Genomic DNA, 7820 nt, shown 5'->3' with positions numbered 1-7820 from the left:
GTAGGAAGATACAGTTCTGGACAAGAAGGTGAGAACTACACATAGAGGGGATGTTGAGTACCTCCTTATTAGACTCAAGGGTTCAAAACCAAGCAGTGCAAGATGGATAGAGATTGGACAAGTGAGGAAGCTGTATCCTCACTTGATTGATGCTTAAAAACCAACTTTTGGTGGTCCAAAAGCGTTTTTCAGTGGGAAGGTGTGATCCAAATGGATCCTAAAACCCTCTAAGTCTTCATATAGTTAAAAACTATTGTAAGTAGAAAACCTTTAGAAAAGGTGGATTACACTATCGGGAGTGAAAAACATAGAGAAAACAAGAAAAACAGAACCTATCGGAGGTCAAAGGAACAATGCACCAGAGTTGTCGGATCTGGCCGATCAATGGTCCAGATTCGATCGGCATATCGCAATTAGCAAAGGTAGGTGGAGGCTATCAGATGCGACCATATAAATGTTGCGATAGCGATTAGCAGGGTCAACGAGGACCATTGATCAAGTGCACAGATTGGCGGCCCAAGTTAACTCACGATATCGCAATCGGAAATTACAAAGGAGCGCTTAGAAATGACCCAGGGGTCTATGCGATATGTGATTGTGATCAATCGCATCGCAATATCGTGCCGGAGCTATGCAAAGGAGTGGGACCGATAACAACTGTGACTACGATAGCTGAACCCAATAAAATTATGAATGATATTGGATATATTTTAAGATCCAGAAACAACGCTTTTTCTCTCTAAATTTGTGTTTTCGTTAAATAAATGAAAACCAAAGAAAGTGAGAACAAAGGGATAAACGAGACCCGAAAAGTTTTATGCATGCAGATATATATGTTTTCAGTTCCAAAACAAGCGATATTTTGGGTGGGCCATAAGCGCTAAGGGATTTTGGAAGGACTCCACCCGAGCCCATACACTGGTTGCCACATCGCCAGGCACTGGAGAGAGAAAACCACCCTTTTCAGGTGGTTAACCCCAATACACTTGAGTTGCCTGAAATGAACCTCAATCGTTGGATCTAGATCTCTCAAATAAATGGTGGAGATGCGATAAGAAATATAAAGGTGGATCCGATGGGAGTTATAAGGCAAAATCTATAATATTTCAAATCCGATAAATGGAAGCTTGGCGGATTTTCACAGTTTTACGTGTATTTCTCTGTATAAACAGAGTATGACCATTTTTTGGATTTCAATGGCCCAATGGTCCCTTCCATTGTAGAACAGGTGGCCAGCTTCCTTAAAGATGTTATGCATGATTACTAACACTTAGAAGGTGTTTAGGGTGGACAGAGGCTAGGAGCCAGAGAGCTCAAGAAGGTGAAACGAATAGACATCATCGATTGACTTCAAAGCCACAGAATGACATGGACAGAGACAGGCAATACTGAGACAAAGAGAAGACAGAGACAGAAAGTGATAGAAAGAGTTTGTGTACTCAAAGAGGCTTGAGGGATTCAAGCAAATCTCCTACTGTTGTATCGGTTGTGTTGAGACTTAATTTGAGCTCACACTTTGTAAAAAATTACTCTTGACAACATAATAGAGGGGTTACCATTGAAGGCTGGACCAGGAGACATAGCCCAAGAGTTTTGGGTGAACTCCAGATTAAACTTGTTGTGTTGTGTGTGTTGTCTATTATGTTTCTTTAACTACTTCATTGTCTATGTTATCTGCAATCTTATCGATCCATTGCACTAAGTAATATAGAAAAATCCATGTACCTGAGTCTGTAATACATTAATAATTGTCTAAGATCTCATTATCAGATCATTTAATCCCACTCAAAATTTCTTTTAATCCTTGTCCTTCAACCTGCAAACAAAAAACCTATTCTTCTAAGGAAAAATGGTCTTTTATTTGTTGTTGTAATTTCAAAGGATGCTTGTTGTTAGTATCATAATTGTGGTGGTTGGGATTAATTTTCCAACACTGCCCCTTAATCACAACTACCACTATTAAAAATTCGCCAACAGTCTCTTAGATAGACAAAATTTTCATGAGCCAGTGGCTTTCGGAAGATAACTGTAAATAGTTCCTGCACCCTGTAATGCTACAACACAGTTTCACCATTGTTAATCAATTCTCTAATAAAATAATATTTATGTTGGATTAGTGTGGCTTGACCCAGGTTCAGAATTAATTTAGCCAAGAAAATCCTAGTACTACTGGTCCTTTTTGTAACAGTCTATGGAGCACGGACTGAGGTCTCACCCGAACTAATATGGGAGGGTGATAGAACCAGGTTTCTACACCCTAGAGAAGTCTGATAGGAGGTGATTGGTATTGGGTATAAACTTTTCGCTTATTGTGCTATGCACATCAGTGGGCACCCTGTGCCCTGCGATACTATCTTCACGCAGTTCTAGCCGCAGCGCAACCCATGTTATTTACCCAACTCTTCCTTAATTAGGCTCTGTTATCTGATTACTTAGGTTATTTTCATATATAAGCATTCATACAAGTATTTATCAATTGCGTGCAGTAAGTAAATGGAGTAAAAGTAATGCATAACATCAAAATACAGATTCAAGAATAGATGCACAGAGTAAACTTCTCTTTAATAACTTTCAATCCCAAGTACAGACCCAACTCCACCATGCACACTTAGTTGCAGGGGTCTGCGCACTTAGTTACGGACTCTACTAGCCCTCTGCGCACTCAGCTGCAGAGCCTCTTCCTACTACTATGACCCAGTACACTTCAGATTCAACTCTAGCCTCAAACCATGTCCTCATTATTCTATCTCTCCTTCCTTTTCTTTACACTTAGAGCCTCGCTCTATTTATACAATCCCATGGTTCACGGGCCATTCGTAGGCTGACACAAATTTACGTTAAATTACACTATTTTAGGACGGATAGGCTTATGACTCATCCTAGACTTCACGCTCCATGCCCACAATTCATGGAGTCTTACAATATAGTTGACCAAAACTTGGGCTTTGAGTCCCAAAAACATGTTGTGGGGTATCCCATGCCCAACAGGCCCCCAACACAATCATTGTGACTTTCCCTAAGTCACTCGGCTAGTGCAACGATCTTTGCATGGAGTCCCTCCAACTGTTCCTTCGCTTCCCTGATGGTCGCGGTGCACTGCACTGTAGTCTGTTGGATCTACTCCATTCCTGCTTTTGAATCATCCATGTTTGACTCGTGTCTCTTCCTTGGTACTGACTTCTGGTGCTTGTGTTTATAGTCCCGTACCCTTGTCTGGCTCCTTGGGCCTTTAAGACTGTGCTTTGATTGATTAGTTAGAGAGATCGCCCACCCGTGTAGGGTTTCAAGCGGTTGTCGTTGACCTTGCCTGGCAAGGATTCTCCATTGAGTTTGACTTGCTAGACCACGCCTCTGTCAGTGACCGCTTTTACCACATATGGTACAACTAGTGCATTCTCAATTTTCCCAGAAATTTTTTGAACTTGCTGTCATACAGTAGCACTAAATCGTTTACCTTGAAGGTGCACAATTTGATATGTTGGTTGTGCCAGGCTTTTTCACGCTTCTTTTGTACATGTTGGTTAAATCTGGTCAGAAATCGTTGTTCCTCGAGTTATTCAGAGACTAGGTATGATGTATTCCATCAGCCTGACTGCTTCCGTACCATAGAACAACTGGAATGGTGTCTGTCCCGTCAATTTCTTGCACATTGTCCTGTATGCTCATAACATAGTGGGTACGTGTAGGTCCCAATTGTTCCATTGTGCATTACATACTGTGGTCAGTGCAATCTCCAGTCTTTTATTGAATGCTTCTACTATTCCATTGACCTGTGGGTGATACAATGTACCTTTTTGGTGATAAACCTTGAACTCTTCTATGAGCGCGCTGATGGTTTCGTCTAAGAAATATGTTTCGCGATCTCTCATTAATATTTTCGGACAACCAAATCATGTCAACATGTTTTCTAACAAAAACTTTGCAGTCGTAGTGACTTGCAGTCTTTGGTCAGTTGTGCTTCTGCCCATCTTGTCGGGTACTCCGTCCTGGTGATGATGTAGCATGCACCCGTCTTTTCTGTGAGGTTTGATTGGGCCCACAAAGTCGATTACCCATTTCTCAAATGGTTGTAGTGTCATTTGGGGATTTAGTGGCATCTCGTCTCTGCATGATGGTTTTCGCGTCCTATAACATATATTGTAGGCCTTACAGTGCACTTTCGAATCCTGGTGCAGGGTTGACCACCATAGCCCTGCGCAAAGATTCTTTTGTTCGGTCATGTATCCTGCATAGTTTCCTCCTGCAGCGGCCCCATGTGATTCCACGAGGATCTGATCTCGTTCAAATTTAGGTACGTACCTTCGCAATATCTCATCGTTGGCCATCTTGTATAGGTGCCCCACGGTGATAGAAAAGTCCGTCGCGCACACCACCAATTCCTTCTTCTGTTGGATTGGGTACTCCTTCGGCATAGTTCCTATTGTTAGAAATTGGATTATATCTTCAAAGCGTCCATCCGTGACGCGTACTGCAAAGATTTGTGCATCAGGTAGTCCCTCCTCCAAATTTGTTGGTTCCTCGCCCGTCTCAATTCGTGACAAGTGGTCTGGTCCCACATTTAAGCGTCGAGGCTTGACTATGACCTCAAAGTCATATTCTTGAAATAGTAACAACCATATACAAATTCGCCCCCCAACACAGGCTTGTTCACCAGGTATTTTAACGCGGAATGATCGGTATACATCTTGAAATGTCTGCCAAGTAAATAGTGTGGGTATTTTTGGAGCGCGTACAACATTGCTAACCCTTCGCGCTCGATAGTAGAATAGTTCTTTTCAGCTTTGGACAATATCTGACTCGCAAACACGATCAAGTGACCCATGCCTTCCGCACCTTCTTGCGTGAGTACGGCTCCGAAGACAATACACGATGCATCAACATGTACATGAAACTCCACGTCCTATTTTAGGAAGACCAGGATGGAAGCGGATGCTAGTTTCTCCTTGAGGACATCCAAACCTTTCATACAATCATCATTCCAACAATATGTAGCATCCTTCTTCAATAGTTTTTCCATCGGCACTGTCATTTGGGTATAGCGCTTGATAAACTTCCTATAGTATCCAATGTGCCCCAAAGTAGTGCATAATTGTTTGACACTGCGCAATGCTTCGAGATTCAGAATAACAACAATCTTTGCAGGGTCCACCATCAAGCCTTGTTTATAGACCACATGGCCCAGCAACCTTCCAAAGGGAATGAGGAAGGTGCACTTTTTAAGGTTCAGTGCAATCTGGTGTCAGCGGCAAGTATCCAACATCAAACGTAAGTTCGCTAAATGGTGTTTAACTAATCCAATGATAGTCCAATCATCGAGATATACCTCCAAGAACTTGTGGATGTATTCTTTGAACGACGACACCACTATGTGCGAAAATATTGTTGGTGCATTCTTTAGTCCAAAGGGCATAATGGTGTACTGAAAGCAGCCCCATTATACTGTGAAGGTTTTTTTGCTCCTATCTTCTGGTGCGATCTTGATCTAAAGGTACCCCAAGAATCTATCGTGAATGAGTAGGCTTCCTGACCACCACCATTCTCCAATACTTCATCTGCGAATGGTGTCGAGAATGGATCATGAACACAGGCATCGTTAAGCTTCTTGAGGTCCACACATATTCTTATTTCGCCTTTCTATTTTTTCTCCTACACTATCATAGGACTCACCCAATCAGATTCTTCCACTGGTTCAATAATTCTAGTTGCGAGCATTTTGTCTAATTTGTCGTGGACCTTTTCTTTATACTTTGGGTTCAAGCGGTAAGGCCGCTACTTAACTGACTTCGCATCTGCTTTCAGGGTGATCTTCATCATCCCTAAGTCACCAATGATCCCTTTTAAGTCCGTGATTTTGGTCGGGAAAAAGTCTTGGTATTTACGGAGTAACTCATCGACCTTATCTACCATAGCATCATCCTAATAGTCCCCGAGTGTCACATATTTCGGCTCCGCTTCTGTCCTAATGTTTACCGACTTTATTTTTAGTAGCGTGGTGATGTTGGGATCCTCAATTAATGGTCCTTGAACCTCACAATAGCCTTCAGTTTCTGGAATATTAATATTTCGGGGGTCGTCATCATCCTCCTCCACCTGCACATTATAACATTCTAGGTCACTGCTTAACTGGTTTGTCCATACTAGTTGAAGAATTTCTAGTGGCTCTTGTTGTATTTTGAAGATGGCGGCTTTTACTGCTTGCAGCACATCGTAAACCATTCTCGACCACCAGTCTTCAAATGTGAATGTTAACAAAAATCCCTTGCACAAGACATTCCATTTGCCCGTACCATGTTGGATTTCTATCTTAGTATACCACCTCATGGGTATGACATCTAGGGTATGTTAGAATAAGTGTACCCATTTAGGTTGTGGTTCTTCCCCATAGACCTTGGTCCATTTCGTGAGGTGCATGCATGGGTAATCTCTTCCATCGTAGTTTTCTTCTAACCGTAGTTGCGGTTTCCCAAATCATAGGCGTATCATCCTTCTGCATCCGCGCCAGTCCTCAAAATTTCCTTGATGTCTACCCCACCATCGTGCGGGTGTTGCACGCAGTACCGACTTTAACGCATCAAACAGCTACTGTTCCGCTACTGCACTTTCAAATTTTCTCAAGAACTCGTCCACTACCATCAATCCATCATATGTCGGAAACTTTCCTCCCTGTGTTGTCACACAACGTAGTGATCTAACAATCATGTTTCAATTTAGCATCGTCACTTCATGCAACCAATTTTGGAATCGCTCTACTTCTTCATCTGAAGACAAAGTGCAGGAGCTTTCATGCTCCCACGAGGTCCTCCCATTTGCAGTCAGATTCACCCAATCCTAGTCTCACGCAGTTATCTTGTAAATACAATCAAGATCATTGTCGCTATCATCGTCACACACTGGTTATGTGTAGCGCGCTCCTTTGGCTGGGTCCAATGGGACTACTACATGTAGTGACTTTTTCTAAAAGATAATTTTGTGCTTCTTCAGGTTGATGACTCCATTCATATCGGTGGCCCAGTCTGTTCCTAATAGCACAAGATAGGGATTGCTGCCATTGACAATCTCTATTACTTCAAAATCTTCCTATGCGCTCGTGCCTTCAATATGAACTGTTACTCCATGCAACCTCCCCATGGGAAAAATCTTCTGTTGGTTCACCACTTGCAATTGAATAGGGGACCATTGTAATGCGGGCCTGCCCATGCATTCCCATGTTTTCTTCAGTAATTCATTTGTGTCCGGACCTAGATCTAGGATTATGTGATCCATTTCATATTCACCAATCTATGCAGTCAACCACATTTCCCTTCCAGTGCGCAATGCATGCTTCCCCAATTTCCAGAGTACATGTGGTTCTCTTGACCCCGCAGACCTGGTGATCAGCTCCTGTAGTCCTTTAACTGCCTTGCTGTCGTGAAACAATTTCATGCGTGTCTCTAGAAAGGTAGTGAGCATTGAAGGATCCCTTCCTGGATCTAGTTGATCCTTACTACCTGAAGTGGAGCCTAGATGAAGCTCTTCTTAGATTCCATGAATGTCTCCTTTGTGCGTTCTAAGTCAAACTTGGGTTCCTTTGCAGGAGCCCTGCACACCCATGTACTTTCCTTTGGCTGCTTCCCCGTATCCTATACCATGGTTGTACCGCTTCTAAGCATCATGTTTATGTTCAGGTCCTCTTCGCGTTGCTCAGACGTCATCATTTGTATATTCTAAGTCAGGGGAGGCTTGAATACCCCATTTTCACACATCCTTGTGATCAACGTAGGACAGCCTATTGTTTTATGATCAAGATGATCATAATACAAACAGTATATCCTCATCGACTT

The sequence above is a fragment of the Pinus tabuliformis genome, chromosome 6 (assembly GCF_031772625.1).
Source record: "Pinus tabuliformis cultivar Carrire ecotype Pingquan chromosome 6, CPIR1, whole genome shotgun sequence".
Classification (NCBI taxonomy): domain Eukaryota; kingdom Viridiplantae; phylum Streptophyta; class Pinopsida; order Pinales; family Pinaceae; genus Pinus; species Pinus tabuliformis.
The sequence above is the reverse complement of the archived record's forward strand: the minus strand, read 5'-3'. Positions refer to the sequence as shown.